The sequence below is a fragment of the Bufo gargarizans genome, chromosome 1 (assembly GCF_014858855.1).
Source record: "Bufo gargarizans isolate SCDJY-AF-19 chromosome 1, ASM1485885v1, whole genome shotgun sequence".
NCBI lineage: Eukaryota > Metazoa > Chordata > Amphibia > Anura > Bufonidae > Bufo > Bufo gargarizans.
In genome coordinates, this window is record NC_058080.1 from 749,975,393 (window position 1) to 749,994,737 (window position 19,345).

The following is a 19,345-nucleotide window of genomic DNA, read 5'->3' on the forward strand; positions in this document are numbered from 1 at the left end:
CATAGACTATAAACGTCCGGGAGGTTGTTCTCTATTTCTGAACGGACGTTCCAAAACGTCCGTTCAGAAACTGCAGCTGCACGCTAATCGTGCAGCTGCTGATCGGGTTGCCCGCTGTCAGTGACAGCAGGGCAACCCTAAGAGAAGGCAGGGACAGTTCCCAGGTGTCCCTGCCTTCTGGATCGCTGCATACACAGCGCTCACCGAGCGCTATGTGCTTCCTGTTCCGGCCCGGCGGTCATGTGACCGCCGGGACCGGAGAGTGCAGGAGCTGTGTGAGGTCTTTCAGAGACCTCGATCAGCCCTGCACTGAGGCTGTACAACGCTGTATTGCGCTGTACAGCCTCTCTGGGGGGTGTATTTCTGCTGTAACTGGGGCTACTATGTCAGCCCCAGTTACAGGAGAAATCAACAGTGAAAAAAATAAGAAAAAGTGAAGTAAATGTCCCCCAGAGGTCTTGTATGACCTTATGGGGACGAAAAGTGTAAAATAAAAAATAAAAAATAAAGTGGTAAAAAAATAAAATAAAATAAAGTTTCACATGTAAAAAAAAAAAATCCCCAAGCAAGGAATAATTATTTTTTTAAAAAAATAGAGAAAATTAAATAAAATAGACATATTTGGTATTGACGCGTCCGTGACGGTCGGCTCTATAAATATATCACATAATCGACCCAGTTAAATAAACACCATAAAAAAAAAATATATATAACTGTAAAAAAAAGCCATTTTTGTCACCCTACATCACAAAAGGTGCAACACCAAGTGATTAAAAAGGCATATGTCCCACAAAATGGTACCAATAAAACCATCACCTCATCCCGCAAAAAATTAGCCCCTACATAAGAAAATCTCTCAAAAAATAAAAAAACTATAGCTCTTAGAACATGGAGACACTAAAACATTATTATTTTGGTTACAAAAATGCTATTATTGTGTTAAAGCAAAATAAATAAAAAAAAAGTATACATATTAGGTTTTGCCGCGTCCGTAAAAACCAGCTCTATAAAAATATCACATGATATAACCCCTCGGATTAACACCGTAAAAAAAAAAAAGTGTCACCTCATCCCGCAAAAAATTTGTCCCTACATAAGAAAATCTCTCAAAAAAAAAAAAAACTATAGCTCTTAGAACAGTGGTCCCCAACCTTTTTTGCACCAAGGACCGGTTTCATGCAAGACAATTGCGGGGCGGGGTTCTTGGACGGGGCTTAGGGGGTGGGCGGGGCTGACCGATTCACTCGCATAACAAAACACAAGGTGCATATTAAAATATATAACACTATATAACGACTATATAAACTGACTATGGTCTCTGCTGCACTGGTGTCACGGCTGTAAGTGAGCAACACACAGTAAATAGCAACTGACCGGACCCAAACTAGGGAGGATAAAGGGTGACCCCTGTCAGACCCTAAAAGCTCTCCCTAAGCTGCTATGCACATGTCCAGATCCATATGGTGGATCGAGACATGCCCGCGTACCTAAGGCTGATGACCACTGAAACCCCTACAATAGTGGAAGGGGCACGGCCACCGGTGCCCTGCTCAGTATATGGACGGAACCGGGGTCGCCTCGGATCCAGTCAGCAAAGAAACAGAAACACACAATGTCTGAACACTTAACTGAAGGAGCTGTGGCTGCAGTGAAAACAGATCCAAAGTCAGCAGACAATATCCGAAGTACTTGCTTCAGCAGAACACAGATCCAGTGAAAAGATATCACACAGGTGAAGATACTCAAGCGAGAGATACAGCTCAAATGAAAAGTATAATCCGCACCTCTACAAAGGAGGAGGGGTGATTTAAAGGCAGCGAAATCAAACACAGGAGAGACAGCTGGGAGGAAGGAAACAGAAAGTAAAGACCTCATCACAGGGGCGGAGAAACAGGGCAGAGGGAACTCCTCCAAGCTCTAGTAGTGACATCATCACAGGGGTGGAGAAACAGAGCTGTGAGAACGTCTCAAAGCTCTGGTAGTGACAACTGGTCTCTGCTGCACTGGTTTCTGCTGCACTGTACCATATTTTTTGCCCTATAAGATGCACCTAGTTTTAGAGGAGAACAATAAGAAAAACATTTTTTTCATTACACCTCAGGTCAGACCAGCAATCAGACCCCCAATGTTAATCAGACCTCAGATCAGACCCCCAAACCTTTAGCCATCTATTAGCCCCCAATGTCAGCCATAAACCCCGCCAATGTCAGCCATAACCCCCCATGTCAGCCATAACCCCCCCATGTCAGCCATAAACCCCCCCAATGTCAGCCATAAGCCCCCCATTAGCCCCTCATGTCAGCCATAAGCCCCCATTAGCCCCTCATGTCAGCCATAAGCCCCCATTAGCCCCTCATGTCAGCCATAAGCCCCCATTAGCCCCTCATGTCAGCCATAAGCCCCCATTAGCCCCTCATGTCAGCCATAAGCCCCCATTAGCCCCTCATGTCAGCCATAAGCCCCCATTAGCCCCTCATGTCAGCCATAAGCCCCCATTAGCCCCTCATGTCAGCCATAAGCCCCCCATTAGCCCCTCATGTCAGCCATAAGCCCCCTATTAGCCCCTCATGTCAGCCATAAGCCCCCCATTAGCCCCATGTCCCCCATTAGCCCCTCATGTCTGCCCAATGTCCCCCATTAGCCCCTCATGTCTGCCCAATGTCCCCCATTAGCCCCTCATGTCTGCCCAATGTCCCCCATTAGCCCCTCATGTCTGCCCAATGTCCCCCATTAGCCCCTCATGTCTGCCCAATGTCCCCCATTAGCCCCTCATGTCTGCCCAATGTCCCCCATTAGCCCCTCATGTCTGCCCAATGTCCCCCATTAGCCCCTCATGTCTGCCCAATGTCCCCCATTAGCTCCTCATGTCTGCCCAATGTCCCCCATTAGCCCCTCATGTCTGCCCAATGTCCCCCATTAGCCCCTCAGGTCTGCCCAATGTCCCCCAGGTCAGCCATCAGCCCCCAGTGCAAATAAAATAAAATAAACACTTACCTCTCCTGCTCCTAGTCACCATCGCGATCCTTTTGATTCATTCTGCTGTCGGCTATGTATCGCGGCGCACGGTGTGAGGTCACAGAGCGACCTCACGCTGTGCGCAGCCCTGCACAGCCGATAGCCGAGCCGAGGACTAGGAAGTGGTGAGTACAGATCCTTCACCACTTCCTGGTCCTTCTGTACTAATGAAGCGCTTCCATAATGGAAGCGCTTCATTAGCACAGCGTTAAAGACTGCCCTGATCGCCGCGGCCCGGCAAACATCCTCCAGGGCCCAGTCCTGGGCCGCGGCCCGGCGGTTGGGGACCGCTGTCTTAGAACATGGAGACACTAAAACATCATTTTTTTGTTTCAAAAATGCTATTATTGTGTTAAAGTAAAATAAATAAAAAAAAGTATACATATTAGGTATTGCCACGTGCGTAACAATCTGCTCTATAAAAATGTCACTTGACTGAACCCCTCAGGTGAACGCTGTAAAAATAAATAAATAAAAACTGTGCTAAAACAACCAATTTTTTGGTCACCTTGCCCCATAAAGTGTTATAACGAATGATCAAAAAATCATATGTACCCAAAAATAGTACCAATAAAACTGGCACCTTATCCCCTAGTTTCCAAAATGGGGTCACTTCTTGGGAGTTTCTACTGTAAGGGTGCATCAGGGGGGCTTCAAATGGGACATGGCATCTAAAAACCAGGTGGAGTTCCTTTTCTTCTGCGCCCTGCCGTGTGCCTATACAGAAGTTTATGACCACATGTAGGGTGTTTCTGTAAACCGCAGAATCTGGGTAATAAATATTGACTTTTGTTTGGCTGTTAACCATCGATGTGTTAAAGAAGAAATTGGATTAAAATGGAAAATCTGCCAAAAAAGTAAAATTTTAAAATTTGATCTCCATTTTCCTTTAATTCTTGTGGAACGCCTTAAGGGTTAACAAAGTTTGTTAAATCGGTTTTAAGTAACTTGAGGGGTGTAGTTTCTACAATGGTGTCATTTATGGGGGTATCCACTATGTAGGCCCCACAAAGTGACTTCAGACCTGAACTGGTCCTTAAAAAGTGGGTTTTGGCAATTTTCTTAAAAATTTGAAGAATTGCTTCTAAACTTCTAAGCCTTCTAACGTCCTAAAAAAATTAAATGACATTTCCAAAATGATGCCAACATAAAGTAGACATATGGGGAATGTTAATAAATATTTAAAGAGGTATCACTTTCTGTTTTAAAAGCAGAGAAATAGAAATTTAGAAAATTGAGAATTTTTCAAGATTTTTGGTAAATTTGGGATTTTTTCATATATAAAGGTGTAATACCGGTATATTGACTCAAATTTATGACTATCATGAAGTACAATGTGTTACGAGAAAACAGTCTCTGAATGACTTGGATAAGTAAAGGCGTTCCAAAGTTATTACCACATAAAGTGAGATATGTCAGTTTTGCTAAATTAGGCCTGGTCAGGAAGGGGGCAAATGGCCCAGGTGGCAAGTGGTTAAGCTAGTCCTGGAATTCGTCCGACTTGTATAGACATGTGGAAAATTTCCATAGTCTAGTTCTAATTTGTGATTCTAGGGCTTGTATAGTCATGGTGATGGGCGCATGATCTGAAATTGCAATCTCCATAATAAATAGAGGTGTCATGAATAGTGTGGAAAAGGGAAGTTGATATTAATAAATAGTCAAGTTTTGAAAAGCTACCATGTGCTGCCGAGTAAAGATATTCATGGGAGGTGGTGTGATGAATTCTCCACATGTCGCCTAGGGAGACCGCTTCTATTAAATTGGTGAGGTCTGTGGAAGACGATCTAAGTGATGTTTGTGAAGCGGTATTGAGATAGTGGGATAAATGGTGGTATTAAAATCGCCTCCAATAATTAGATAAAGTTCTGCTCTAGGTAGGAGAAGAGCCTGGAGTCTGGCAAAAAAATCTGTGTTCATCTGATTAGAGGCATATATGTTTAAAAGAGTGTATGACTTCCCTGCTATTTGTATTCGGAGCAATATATATCTGCCCCCTCTGTCTTCCGGTTCCTCCTCTATTGACACCCCTAAGCCCCTTCTGAATAGTATGGCTACCCCTCTGGCTTTGGACGTATAGTCCGATGAGTAACATCCATCAAGCCAAGTCGCCTGTAGGTCCCTATTGAACCCTTGCTTCCAGTGTGTTTCTTGTAAGAATATTACATCCGGTTTCATGCGTTTTAAATGGGTGAGGACCTTTTTCATTTGACTGGGTTATTGAGGCCCGCTACGTTCCAAGATATTAGTTTAAAAGCGGAGGGGGTGTAATAGTCCCCTGTGTCATGGGATGTGTGTGATGTCATTTGATCTCGAGGCTATGGTGTAGAGATGCAAGGATTGTATCATAACGAACCATTGCCCGTCATCCCAGCAGCGACAGAGAGCAGAGTGGAGAGACCAAGGTGGAGTGCTCAGGGGCCTGCGCGCTGCGGCCGAGTTCCTGGAGGAGGAAAATAAGAGGCAATGAGTGGGCAATAATAGAAACAGAACATACAAAAAAACATGTAAACAATTGCACATTAGTGCGAACAAAGGCGGGTCTCATTGTAAACAAAACAGCGCCCGCAAACTAGTACTGAGGGGGCAGTGAGACCCAAATGTTACCCACGATGGTGAGATCATGGGCATAGAAAGGTACATGGTACCCTCCCATTATGGTGGTACAGGCATCAGTTCTCTGGATCAAGACGGAAGTGGAGTCGGGTGTCCTGATGGATCTTCAAAAATTAGTTGCCTGCCGTTCTCCAGCACTCATAATTTCGCCGGATACAGCAGCTGAAATCGCCCTGTTGTAGAGACCCTGACATATTGGGGTAAATGCTCTCCATTCCTGGGAGACAGATGCGGAAAAGTCCTGAAAGAGCAAGATGCTGTCTTGGGTTTTCCATTCCAGCTGGTTTAGGTGGTCCAATTCTGTGTACCCGTTCTATATGCAGTTTATCAGTCGACGTCTCCAGGCCCAACGCCGCGGGCATGTCCACGGCAAGATATGCGAGTAGGTCTTCCCCAGTAACACTCTCCGGGATGCCTATGAATCTAAGGTTGTTGCGGCGATCCTGATAATCCAGGTCCTCCAGTTTAGCGGTTAAAGCCGACCCTGCTTCTCTACATTGTTGTACGGTGTGTTCCAAGTTGGAGATGGTTAACTGAGCTGCGTATTTGTTCTCTAGGTCTGAGATTTTTTGAGAGTTCCTGGTTATTAATTGTAAGGCAGAGTTAATAGAGGAATGCAGTACCTCCAGTCTTTTGTCAAAGAGAGGTAGGAGAAACCTGTAGACTTCCTGCACCACGGTAGAAGCATGATTACAATCGTCCACCGGGAAGTGCGAAGTGTCATATCTAGGGGAGAGGTTAGGCCGCGTTATGTCACCATCTATAATAAGTTCAGACAAGAAAGGCATATCTGAAGCTGATTGAGAGAGGCCTTGATGATTCCTGGGAAGTTTTTTGGGGGGGAATTTGGCCGTAGATTTGGACATTTTAGTTGAGGTATCAGTGGCGGTTATGACAGATTGCGCTTGAGAGGTGGTACGTGTTGTTTTAGAAGAGTTCTTGGCCACAAATTTGTCCATAATCTCTGTTAGGTTTAAACCTGTGCAACTGATGTTTGAATTGTGTTAGGTATTTTGGAGGGTAATCCCTGTAAGATATTTATACCATTAGGAAGAAAAAGCAAAATTTGGCCATAAAGAGTTGTAGAAGTATCAGTGCTAGTATTAGATGATGTTATTCCATAATAGACCATAAGGTGTCACTATTGGCTCAGAATTGACTGTGTGGAGATAAGTGAGGGAACTTCAGCATGAATGGGGAAGCGCCATCTTGAAAGTACTCACAAGTGTCACGGTGGGGAATGGGGAAAACCCCCACTGTACAATGTCATAAATATAAAGTAGCAACTTAGCCTGGATGCTGGGATCAGTGGTAGGTCACCTCCTAAAGCGTCCCTAATCCTCACCCTAACTCCTCACCATATGAGCGGACCTGGATGGTAGGACGGCTCATACCAGGATACCTTTGGCCCTGAGTCGCCCTGTTTTTCCAAGACACGTAAGGACAGGAGTCTCAAACGGCCTAGATGCAGGGAAAAGAAGGAGACTGTATGCAGTAACTAGAACGGAAGGTAAACACACAGAGACACACTTACCTGCCGGAGCCACCACGACTGGAACCCGTGCATAAGTACAGGAGCCAAATAGGACACCGTACAAACAACACACAGATATCCAGCACACCAGATACTGCCTGAACCCCATGCCGCAAGGTGCATGGCAGCCCCAGACAGCGCTGCATACAGGCTTATGGTTCACCCCTCCGGGAAACCAGACCCCTTTCGGAGGTAGACAAGGGAATGTCTAGCATACATGCTGGACAACACAAACAACACACCAGACATGTATCAACAAACTAGACATAACAACAAATCCCCAAATCATACCCTCACAAACAGACAACAGATAAGGTAGGGAAAGGACAAGGAGAAGACAGAGGGATGACATCGCAGATGACATCGATGTCCTACAAGGTGGCCCTCAAGGACTGGGCAGATAGAACACCCTGGACTGGAGCAAAGCTCCAGCACAAACGACAGCTGAAGTACAACTGCCTCCAGCCAGGGAGCCACAGGGGATAAAACCCTAGTGGCCAAACCCAGTCAGGGAGTTAACCCTTCCAGCACCAGACAGAGGGAGGATACCGCTAAAAGGGGAAGTGCACACACCAGCCAACAAGACATTACCACAGGCAACAGCATGTGTGGCAACCATGTCACGGCGCACACAGCAAAAGATGAGACAATGCCACGGCATACCATAACAGCAACACGTTGCCACCGGCAGCAGCATGCGTGGCAACCATGTCACGGAGCACACAGCAAAAGCCGAGACACTGCCACCACATGCCATAACAGCAACACGTTGCCCAGGGCAACTGCAAGCATAGAAAAAGTGTCACGGCGCACACAGCAAAGGCCGTGACAACAAGTCCCTTGTACTGCAGGTATGGCACCTTCTTCACTCCAGGAGAGGGGTCTGTATGGGATCGCTGGTCTCCCTGGCAGATTCAATATGTCCCAGCAGCTGGTGTTGTACAATGGGGGTGGGAGGATGCAGGCCTTGGTGGTGAGGGTGTTCTTCAGGGCCCTGATAGTGGACTTGTGGCCCTTGTGCATCCCGCCCTCCAGAGGAAATCGCCCGCTTGGCGTTTTAATGCGGGCACGGCTCCGCTGCTGACCCTGGTGGCCGGGATTGAAGTGGTCCGGCATCAGGAAGGGAGTGCAGGCCGCGTAGGGTGGCCACTGGCTTCACCCAAGAAAGCCGGACCTCACCGGCCACGCCTACCTCAATGAAGCCACACACCCATAGCCGCCCGCGAAAAAAAACAGGGGGAGGAAAGGGAAAAAGGGAGGTGAGCTGGGGGCAGTCGGGGTGCTTCTCTCCCCCTCAGTCAGCCACAGGGAGCCATGTCTGCGGCTCTAGTGACTGACTGGGGGTGAGAGAAGCCTCAGTCAGTTGCTGCAGCTCACACAGCGCAATGCTTCTGTCTGAGGGTGAGCTACTAAAAGGGTGGACATCCCTGTGTCCGTCCAGGCTCTGCGCCTGACAGAAGACAGGGAGACTGAAAACCGAACTGGCCGGCCTAAAACCGGATGTCTGGGCACCCTAAAGGCCGCGGCAACGCGCAACGGCGGCCTACAAGACTGCCGTGTGGCTCACTCTGGGGCAATGCTATCTGTCGCACTCCAAGCCACGCTGTCACCATTGCGTGTATTAGTAAATTGGCTGGACTTTTTTCTCTTTGATCAACATCTAACAATAAAGGAGTTTCATTTGTCAAATCATTTTTGATGTTCTCAATGGGGCCGCAAAAGATGCGGACAGCACTTTGTGCGCTGTCCGCATCCGTTGCTCCGTTCCGCGTCCCTGCTAAAAAAATATAACATGTCCTATTCTTGTCCTCGCTTTGCGGACAAGAATAGGTATTTATATTGACGGCCGCTCATTCCGTTCCGCAAATTGCGGAAGACACACGGGCGGCTTCTGTTTTTTGAAGATCCACGGTTTGCGAATGATTGCTTGTTTTAGTCACCTAGGGTGACAAAAAAAAAGTTTAATTTTTTTTTTTTTTAAAGTTCAAATCATCCCTCCTTTTCCCACAAATGAAAATAAAAATAAAAACATAGGCATCGCCACATCCAAAATCACTCATACTATTAAAATTTAAAATATTTGTCCCATACGACAAACGGCATAACGGAAAAGACAATTAAAAAAGGCCCATTTGCCATTTTTTTTTAAGTCATTTACACCCTCAAATGCAAAAAAATATACAAGGCAACAGCACTCTGCAAACCAAATAAAGTACAATGATGCCAAAATAATAGAAAGTTTTCTGTTGCAAATGCTACGCTAATACATTTGAGATGCTTGGCAAATCATTTTGTACAAAATTATTTGGGCCGTCTGCCAAACGTCAAGGCGATCTCAGTAAGACGGGAACCTAGCACTAAATACCATATTAACTGGTGTCATACTGGCCTCCATTACATTCAGGGAATGCAGGTTCCACATGCATGTCGAGGCCACATTACATTATGTCTCTTATGGTGCCAAAATGGCCTCTATTATATTCAGGGGATGCAGGCTCCTCATGCATGCTGAACCCACACTATATAATACCTCTTTGGTGCCGGCCTCCATTTTGTTCAAGGAATGCAGGTTCCACTGGCATGCTGAGCCCACTCTGTATTCCGCCTTACCTTAATTATTTTTATTGTCCTTGTAACATCTTGTTTTCCGGTGTGCTCTCGTTCACTGTGGACGCGCCGTTCTAGACATGGTGCGGGCCACAGAGGTGGGTCCCACACCCGCCTGACAAGGGTGACATATCCTAGTGCTGTGCCACCAATTCCTGAAGTAAGACAACCCTTTTAAATGTGGCTGTTATCAGAAGTTAGTGCATTCAAGTCTCCTAGTGGGAATAAAAAAAAAAAACCTTAAAAAATTAAATGTTTGCAAATGTTTTTTTTTTTTTACAGTTAAAAAGACACTATTTCCCAAATGCAAATGCTTCCTTATGTCAAAAGCTAAAAATGAATAGAAATGTGCATAACTAGTACTGTCATGTCCATAATGACCTGAACTATTAGGGACCTTGCAGACGAGCGTTGGTCACACAGCACAGCTCCCGGCCTGACCTCCCAGCACTGACGGGGTCACATAGCATTATATTGATTTATGATGCTATGTAACCCTTACAGTTCTGGAATATATTGTATATAACTGACAGCATTATGCAAGTGTTATCCAATACATTCCAGAACTGTAAGGGTTACATAGCATCATAAATCAATATAATGCTATGTGACCCCGTCAGTGCTGGGCGTTCAGGCCGGGAGCTGCGCTGCGGACTCGCAGTGTGACCAACGCTAGTCTGCAAAGCCCTTAAAGTTTCACATTATTTAACCCACAGCTTATTTGCCAATGTCATCATTGGTTCTATTTTGGGGTACATACAACTTTTTGATCACTTTTTATTTAGCCTTTTGGAAAGCAGGATAAAGAAAAAGCAGCAATTCTGCGCTGCCTTTTTGGTTTATTCTGCTGTTTAGTGTGATTATAGAGATACCAATTTTATACACATGTGTTGTGGTGTTACCACTCCTGCACCTTGCTATTGTCTTTATTGGTCTAACCTCATGTCATCTTATGTCTTTATTTCCCTCTCAAAACTGTGCATTTATAATATTGTTATATAACTGTTTATAACATGTAATATGCCTGGTTCACCAGCAGGTGGCAGCAAATATGGCAGAGCTGTACTTAGATAGAATGGAACCTTTCATTCCATTCTAACCCCCTCCCGCCCCCCGTGGAGTAGTGGGCTAGTCCCACTTCCGGCAGGAATGGTGGGGACCAGTTCTAGTTAGTCTAGTTCAGTGTTTCCCAACCAGTGTGCCTCCAGCTGTTGCAAATCTACAACTCCCAGCATGCCTGGACAGCCTTTGGCATGCTGGGAGTTGTAGTTTTGCAACAGCTGGAGGCACACTGGTTGGGAAACACTGGTCTAGTTCACCCCCAGCTAGGAGAAGGGTGTGCAGGGACATGTCTCTGCTGGATGTGCCCACGCCAGCCAGAGCACCTTAAGCTCTGCTGGCCATGGAGGCCAAAGCTTGAAGCCTCAGGAGCCAGGAGGAAAGTTCCCTGGCATAACCTGGAGTCAGACTACAAAGTGAAGTTCAGCATACAGAAGAAGCTGAGTGATACAGCCAGCCTGTCAGTACAGCAGAGTCAGAGAGAAACTGATAAAGCAGAGTGGAGTTTGCCTGCTGGAACCAAGACAAAGCCTGTAAACCGTTTTGGAGCAATGTTTATTTAAGTAAAGCTGCCATTGAACTTCATCTCAAGGTCTGGACTCTTATTCTTTTATTCCTCAATTATTCCCCCTATTTATTGCTTTGGAGCCGAAGCCTGGGGTCCAGCGGTATCCAGGTAGGAGCACCGTGACACACATAAAGAGACATTTGAGGCCGCAACATACCACTCGGCATTTCCTACACCTGGGACACGCGTTATATAGGGGGCCCTAGAGGGCGGCCGCCCGTTGCATACACACTGCTAAAAAAAATAAAGGGAACACTAAAATACCACATCCTAGATCTCCATGATTGAAATATTCCCCTTACAAATCTTTATTCATTACACAGTGGAATGCGTTGAGAGCAATAAAACAGAAAAATTATCAATGTAAATCAAAATGAATATCCCACTGGGGTCTGGATTTGGAAAGAGGAAAATCAAATTTCAGGCTGATCCACCTTCAGTGGAAATGCCTCAAGACAAGGAAATGAGAATCAATAGTGTGTGTGGCCTCCATGTGCTTTTATGACCTTCTTACAACGCCTGGGTATGCTCCTGATGAGGCGGTGGCCTGGACAGTCTGTGGTGCAACATGGCATTGGTGGATGAAACGAGACATGGCGTCCCAGGTGTGCTCGATTGGATTCAGGTCTGGAGAACGGGCAGGCCAGTCCATAGCATCAATGCCTTCATCATGCAGGAACTGCAATTAATAGGGGAAGCCAATCTCCCAAATGTAAAATGAAAATGAGAGTTAGACCAGCACCTCCAAACCATATATAAAGGGAATTCAGGTGCACACTACCATGGCTGCAATGCAAAAGCAAACAAGAACTACAAGTAGCAGCATACTGCAAGACTGTTAGTGTAGGTTTCATCTGTTAGAAGCTACCTTGTCGCTGGTAGATGGGCCTGACATATTCTTGATCAAAGAGCTTCTAATTTTCATATTGTAAGTATAGCAGTAATGCAGTTTTAAGCCTTTAGCGGGATCTTTTTGGACTGGTATGTAGGTTGGTAGTGGGACCTATCAGTCAACACCTTTGCTCTAGTACAGCTATTCCCTGGGATCATTACTGGGTAATAAATACAGGCCTCAGTCAGAGTCTGCTTGCTATCTGACTGGGAGGCTGTGCCGAATCCTCCTGACAGGCTGAAAGCTTAGGTGAGAGAGATGTTTTCTCTGTATTAGTTAGAGCCCAGACGGGCAGGTGTTTATTGTATTGTTTGTTAAGCTTTATATTCTGTGGATTCACCCCAGTGACTGTTAACTTGCAGGCCATGAATTGTGCTGCGCTGAGTAGCAAATAAAGTGATATTTACTTGACCCCGGAGTCGGATAGTCTGTCAGTGTCGAACGCCACCACAAGTACATAATCCCTCACACTCCAGAAAGCCGCTTTGCCTGATAGCAGCTTGTGATCAGTGAGACTTGTGAGCTGGCACATTATTGTGAAGCAGTAACACACCTGCCGACAACTTCCCACGGCATTGGTCCTGATTGCCTTACGTAATGCCTTCATTGTTGAAGAATAGGTGTCTCCAGTAATTGTTGTCTTGTGTGGCCAGAATTCTAGTAATAAAACATCTTCTTTATCCTAAAAAACTGTTGCCATGATATTTCCATCTGACTGCTGCACACAAATTTTCGTTGGAATTGGTGACCCTTGTGCTTCCATTGCATGGACTCTTGTTTGGGCTCTGGATCATGGTGGTGGACCCATGTTTCATCACCGTAATAATCTGTCAATGGAAGTCTCCTTGTTTTTCTCTAAGCATGTCTAAATTCTCTTGGTTAAATGGCTGGCAACAAGTCTTTTGCTCAGGCGTTAACATTCGTGGCACCCAACGGGAACTGACCTTTGACATGATCAAAACATCATGAATTATACTGGAAACTGTGCCAACTGAAATGCCTAATTTATGAGCTATAACACCGACTTTGACCCGGCGATCTTCCAAAATCATGGCCTCCACTTTACGGCACATTTCACCTGAAGATGCTTCCACAGGTCACCCTGAATGTAGGTCATCTTCAATTGATTCCCAATCCCATTCAAACAGCTAGGCCCAAAACTTTACTTAGGTCTCATGCACACGAACGTATATTCTTTCCGTGTCCGTAAGTTACTCTGTGTGCATTCCGTTTCAGTATGTCCGTATTTCTGTTCCGCCAAAAAATAGAACATGTCCTATTATTGTCCTAGGATAGTGCTGTTCTATTAGGGCAGGGCTCCAGATGGCGACCAAAATGGTCGCAAATGCAACCTAGAATTGCTAAATGGCGCCATTTGCGCCTAGACCTCCCCCCCCTGTACTGCTGCTGCCACCAATGGGCTGATAGCAGGGATTAATATCCACCAATTAATATTGTTTATGCTTAATACAAACGCAGGCTGCCATGCGGGTGCCGGACATATCCCATACCCGGCACCCAGCCTCTATGACTGCGCGCTGCGATCCGCCCCCCAGGTGCGGCATCTGAGGGGTTAATAGCGGAAGATCGCACCGCGCAGTATTATAAAGTAAAATCATTGGTGGCGCAGTGCGCCCCCAACCCCAACCCCAAAATTTTATAATTATTGGTGGTGCAGTGCCCCCCTCTAAGTATTATCATTGGTGGTGCAGTGCGCCCCCAACCCCCCAAGTATTATCATTGGTGGCAGTGGCAGTTCCGATCGCAGCCCCAGCAGTGTAAGCCTGGGGCTCCGATCGGTTACCATGGCAGCCATAGTCAGCTCCCTGCTGCTGTGTGTACTATGCCCAGGGCAGCAGGGACAGTGTAAGGTCCTATTCACTCTAATAAAGATCTATCAGGGTGACTAGGACAAGGGATGAAAGATCCCAGGTTCTAGCACCTAAGGGGGTAAATAGGTATTAAATAAAAAGTTTAAAAATAAAATAAAGAAAAGGTTAAAAAACAAACAAACACCAAAATATTAAGTTTAAATCACCCCCTTGCCCAATTTTACATATAAAATATATAAACAATAAAAAAATTACATATCGCCAAGCCTGAAAAAGTGTGAACTATTAAAATATTAAAAAATATCTCCTATGCGGTGAACGCCGTAACAGAAAAAAAAAAAGAAAAAAATGGCAATTTGCCATTTTTTTTTCACCTTGTCCCAACAAAAATTAGGCTCGGACTGTTCTGTTATGGTCCAGACGTCCCATAAAATCTGGAATGCACGCGGCTTTTTTTTGTGTTTTATTTTTTTCACGTGGTATCTAGTACCGCAGTACTTTTTTATGGTATCGAAATCGAGTCAAAATTTTGGTATCGTGACAACCCTAGGTAAGACATGTCGTGTTTTTTTTTTTACTATACTGTAATTATATGTAGTTTAAGTTTGGCTCCTAAATTTTAGTTTGGCTCCTAAATTTTTCAGGTTAGGAGCCAATGGCTCCTTGATATTTTTTGTCTGTAGGGCTCCCCCATTGTGATTCTCCACATTGTAGAGCCCTTTTGTGGCCCAGTCTCCATGTTCTGTCCCTTTTGAGTCTCACCTGTAATGATCATGTGATTTATATTGAATAAAATGAGATTTTTTTACCTTGTTAAATCCTTGCTCTTTTTTTGTACATGCAGCACTGTAGGGGCCGGCTGTTCCGTTCCTCAAAATACGGAACGCACACAGACATCATCCATATTTTTTGCGGACCTCAAAATACATACAGTCGTGTGCATGAGGCCTTAGTAGTAGGAAGGTGCCTCCTCCCCATATACAGCATCTTCCTTTCATGGATTTCTTTAGGCTTCTCTTCTTCCTTTGTCAGTAATTTAGTCACAGAACAAAGCTCAACATTCCTCCCTTTCTGTGTAGACCCGCACTGTACTGCACTTGCCATCCTGCCGCTTCCATCAGACTGAGCTGCTCCTGTGTGCGCTGCGTGTCCAGACTCAACCTGCACAGACAAGCTCAGCTCTCTGACACTGACAGAACATGCTGGGGTAGATAACTTATTGAACACCCCTCGGATACCAAATTTCAAGGCAATTGGAACAACTTCTATCTAAATTAAAATCCTTGTAAAGCAACAAAATAGTAAAACACCTGGGGCTGTGGGGGATGGGTGGCGAGTACTTTCATAAGGCCCTGTATGAGCAGATTCCTGTGCTCTTAACTATGGGCACAATAAAAATACTGATGAACCGCATTCCAGTGACCGGCGTTCTCCTCTAATCTGCAGTGTTTCGGAGGCCACATAGCAGCAGATTTCCTGATCCTGTCTAATTGTAGAACTGGTAACCTCGCCCCAGACTGACCCCAGCGGCTTGTACTGGGAGCTCTGGTGCGGGGGACACACGTTTCTCAGACTTAAGGCTGGGTTCTTACCTGAGCGCTTTACAGCGCGTACGATCGCACTGTAAAATGCCCGACGCCCCAAGAAGTACAGGAGCTTCTTTGGGGTGTCTTGTCGCACGTTCCCGTACATAGACTTCAGCGGGAACGCACGACAATGGGCGTTCGCTTGTCTCTGTATGCGCGATTGCAAACGCCCGTACAATCATGCATACAGAGCGTACGTTCAAGTACGCTCAGGTCTGAACCCAGCGTAAAGCGACTCCTGGTCAGCTTCTCGTGCTGCGAGCAGGCGCAGGGGGTTTCTATAAAACTGCACGGCATATGACCGGACGCGGCATCACTGCGGCACATTTCACTACAGAGGCCGATGTGTGGAGCACAAGTCCCCGCTGTGCACAGGACGTCTCGTCTCCAGAAGGAGCGACAATCCGATCCTTCTCCTCCGGATCTGACAAAACAGACACACATTGTACTAAATACAGAACTTTCCGGGGGCGGAACCTGCAAAGGAAGGACAATGTAGTCAGAGAGCGACTCCTGATCTCTGACTGTGACCAGTGACTGAAGGAGCGCTGCAAATGGGAGACATGTCTATGAGAGGCCCATCCATCCCATCACTGAGGAGCTCACACTGCGAGATCTGCCCCCTACAGGAGACGCCGAGAAGATCCTCCTGAAGTCATGGAAATAGTCACTAGAGATCCTCACTGCTCCACACAGAGCCCAGGAGCTCCGCCCCTCATGTCACATGATCATTATACAGTACTGAGCTCAGCCCCTCATGTCACATGATCATTATCCCACGCCCTTCACCACCTCTTATCCAATCTAGTAATGAGCCCCGCCCCCTGCACTGATCACATAACGGTGACGTCACCCCAGGTCCTTCACCACCTCTTCTCCTTCCACTGCTAAGCCACGCCCCTGCACTGATCACATGACGGTGACATCACCCCAGGTCCTTCACCACCCTCTCTCTTCATTGCTGAGCCCCGCCCCCTGCACTGATCACATGACAGTGACGTCACCCCAGGTCCTTCAGCTCTGGCTGTGCAGCAGATACTGGGCAGGTCCTGGTCGGTAGTCAGGGCTCTTGTTCTCTCTGGTATCAGCCATTCCTCCAGCCTGCAGGTAAGATGAGCTGTGAGGAGACAGTGTGGTGGAGAGCTCAGACATGTCACCTCTGGAGATTCTCCTCCATTACACACAAGGAATCCTTCTCTGCTCCTCAGATTAGTATGATGGGGGGAGTAGTAGTGGGGATAGTGGGGGTTGCTACCTTTTCTTCAAGCCAAACCCGAACACTTTAGCACCTCGCAGCAATTTTTTGGTAACGTAAGTACCATAACTATCAGGAAGGCGGGCGGCGGATCATGACCCATCGCCTGGCTTCCTGCTTTCCCGTGAAGACGGCGTTCAAGTGAAAGAACACCGGCTTCAGAGGCAACCTAGCTTCCTGACCAATCAAGGAGAGGGGCGGCGAGTCATGATTTCAATCCGCTTCGTGATTGGCTAGAAAGCCGGGTTCACGTGTAGGCAGCGTAGCTTCCTGACCAATCAGGAGGCCGGAACGCGAGTCGTGACATACTGCCCAGCTTGCTGATTGGTTAGGAAGCCAGGCTGCCTAGCAACAAGTGAAGCAGGCTGCCTAGCCAATCAGGAAGCGGATGATAACCCACCTCCTGATTGGAAAGGCAGTCGGCTGTATGCTCCCTTGGTGCTGCCAGTCAGAGGGACATCTCCCTGCGACCGGAAGTTCCAATATCGGGGAAGGTATCGGAGCATTTGGGCGAGTACAAGAAGTACTCGCCCAAATACTCTGTATCGGCAGCGATATTAGTATCGGTATCGGTAGTTCGGTGCATCTATAGTGCAAATCCATTTTATTGATAGTTGTCATTGAAATGACGAGCGCATTTCTGGGCCTGATGAAGGGGACCCTGCACGGCCCCAAAAGCACTTGTCGAGTGGACGACAACTATCAATAAAATGGATTTTGCACTAACATGAAATTTGGATGCCTGTATTGGATGATATGTATTATTGCACATAAAAGATGCCCCCACAAAACATGTCACTGGTTACCTGGGGGATGTTTTATGTGCAATACTAACAAGTGCCGTGCCCCCCACAACCCCTTCCAATTAATATTTTTTATTAAACACTTGTTTTAAATACCTTTTTTACTGACTCCCAGACAAAAAGAAGAAGAAACTGCTGGAGCAGCTCCACGCGCAGGCTGCCGGAGAATGATTCCTCCCATGCTCCCTCCTTCCCTCTCTCTGATGTCACTTAAACACTAGCAGAGAGAAGGAGGGAGTGTCTGAAGACAGCGCCACCCTGCTAAGCATCTCTCACAGGCTTAGCTGATCGTCCGCTGCTGACACTGTCTACATCACCGGCGCCGTTGACTGACTCTACCGCCGCTCACGGTCATCATCACCACTCACCCGCCGCTCACCACCAGCTGTCAGGTGAGGGCTGGCTGCAGTTTGAAATTAATCCTGTGCCCCGGTCTGAGAAAGGCTTGTACCCGGGCACAGGATTAGAAACCCGGACTGTCTGGGTCATTCCTGTATGGGTGGCAACCCTAGGGGGAGTAGTAGTGGGGATAGTGGGGGTTATCATCATTCACTGTTCGATGAAAGAATCTGCTCTGTGCCAATGAGGTTTTCACTGCCAGGAGCTTAGATACACACTTCACTGCCAGGAGCTTAGATACACACTTCACTGCCAGGAGCTTAGATACACACTGCACTGCCAGGAGCTTAGATACACACTGCACTGCCAGGAGCTTAGATACACACTGCACTGCCAGGAGCTTAGATACACATTGCACTGCCAGGAGCGTAGATACACCCTGCACTGCCAGGAGCTTAGATACACCCTGCACTGCCAGGAGCTTAGATACACCCTGCACTGCCAGGAGCTTAGATACACACTGCACTGCCAGGAGCTTAGATACACATTGCACTGCCAGGAGCGTAGATACACACTGCACTGCCAGGAGCTTAGATACACCCGGAGCTCAGGGTTTTCCCGTCAGTGCAGCTTTATGAGGGTCTGAGTTTTGCGGGATGAGTTGTACTTTTTCTCGCCCTCATTATCGGGGACATGGGACTCGCTGATTAACCTTTATTCCTATTTTTGGAGACATCATGAAGAAAACCAGCAATACGAGCCTTCTCCTGAAGGACCCACCAAGGATGGACAGGAAGGAGATCAGCAGAAGAATATTAGACCTCACCTTGGAGATCATCTCCCTGCTGAGCGGAGAGGTAAACTTTTCTAGATTTCTCTCCTCTTTATTGTATTCTGTAACAAGTCAGACATCGGGAAGGAGAATCCATCATAGGAAGTGAATAAACTGATGTTTGTCTTGGGAAACTGATTGTGGCATTCCTGAGAAATAAGATGTGGATGTGGCCAGCACTGTAAAGAGGAGGTTCATAGAAAGGCTAGGCCCAGCCCTCAGTGCACTGAAGCCCTCACTTATGTTGGGGCAAAACCCCCTTCTTCCATAATTGTTGGGGTCCCAATTGAAGTTTTGATGATGAGCGCTCGGAGAGCTGACACAGACACACTGCTGAATTAAATTCTCTCTCCTTTATTCCATACAAGCATACATCTGTATAACACCACAGATAATCACAGACAAAT